Raw genomic sequence first — 1,649 nt, forward strand, 5'->3', positions numbered from 1 at the left:
AAGAGGTGAGAGTACATCAGTGAACAAAATAGAAAAAACTCCTTCCCTTTGGGAAATATTCCAGTATTTCCTAAATACTAGAAGGAGAGGAGGACTGAAGATTGGGAGGACGCAAGATTAATTAGTAAGCAAAATGAAATGCTGGAAGGTGATACGCTGTGTGGAAATAGACACATCAGGATAGGGGATATCAGAAGTTGTGAGGGAGTTGTGACTTAGAATTTAAATAAGGTGTTCAGGGAAGCTCTCATTGACCTCAAAGACTTGAAGGAAGCTGGCCGCGCTGCTACGGAGGACAAGCAATCTGGTGGAGAGAACAGCCAGCATAAAGGCTATGTAGCAGGAGTGTGGCTGGCATATCCATGTTGCTCCCAGAGTATATGGGATGCTGCAGCAAAAATAGATAAAGCGTGAGGTGGTTTGGGTGAGGCTGTGGAAGCATGGGTGTGGCAGAGGGGTAACCAGGGAAGAAAGTGAAGAACGTGCTGATAATTGTGGTTCAAGGGAGTGATTCTGTGGTCCAGGAGGGCAGACAGAACTGGGAGGTCCTGACAAGGAAGAAAGGAGGCTGAGTAGGAGTTGTGAGAGTGGGGGATGATGTGTATAAACATTGGGTGTCTCTGGTAGAATTTAAGATGTCATTGGTGGCATAGTTCAAAATGATGATAAAGGCAAGAGTGTGGCCTTGCGAGCAAGTGATTGAAAATGGGAAGTGGGCTAATGCATGGCGCATACCCCAGTCAACCATAGCCACAACTGTGTTCTTCTGCATGGGGGTTCAGCTCCTATTGAGTAATATAGGAAAGGGCTAAGCTGCAATTTCTCTCCTGCATTACCAACAAATGCCCAGTAGAATTCAGCATTCTTCCTCAAGCAGTTAGGGATGCATGAACGCCTGCTAGCAAATATTACAGGGCAAACAAAATTGTACCCACACATGATAGGAACCTTACATTCTCTGCCAGCACACTGATATCTCTTATAAGAGGTGGGTGATTTGGTTCTCCTCTAAGACGGTGAAGCCTGTCTGTATCTCTTTAAATCTTGGTGAGAGGCAGCATGGCGGTGTTGAGATCGAAGCCCAAAGAGGTGTAGCAGAATTTGAACAACATGGTTTGTGAGGTAGTAGCCTCCATTTCTCTTCTATCAACTCTTGATTTGAAAGAAGTGTTGTTGGGAGTGGCAAGATGGAGGATGAAGATCTCAACCCAACAGCTGTATGTAGTGAGACTTTAGTCTAGCTTCCCTTATCTGGGAGTGGCTTCTTTACTTCCTTACTGTACGTTCCCGTATCTTTCTCCACTATAATGCTGGCTATATAATGTTTGCTATCTTGTGGAAGAGAACAGATTATTCGAAGGTAATGATGAAGTGTAAAAGAATGGGATTGAGTGAAAGAGAAATGAAGAACAGTGATGCAGCAATGATTCATTCACTCATTTCCTACTACAACAAATATACATATATATATTTGATACCTATTACATATGTATATATCAGGTGTCTACTAGCAACATGGAGTCATGTTCCGGGGATTGGAGATGCATCAGTGAACAAAACAAAATTCCTGCTATTTGAGACTGACCTTGAGGAAAGACAGAAAATACATAAGGGTGCTATGTTGTAGGAGTTGAGTTGGAGGGATCTGG

The sequence above is a fragment of the Gorilla gorilla genome, chromosome 5, assembly GCF_029281585.2.
Source record: "Gorilla gorilla gorilla isolate KB3781 chromosome 5, NHGRI_mGorGor1-v2.1_pri, whole genome shotgun sequence".
In the NCBI taxonomy this organism is placed as follows: Eukaryota; Metazoa; Chordata; class Mammalia; order Primates; family Hominidae; genus Gorilla; species Gorilla gorilla.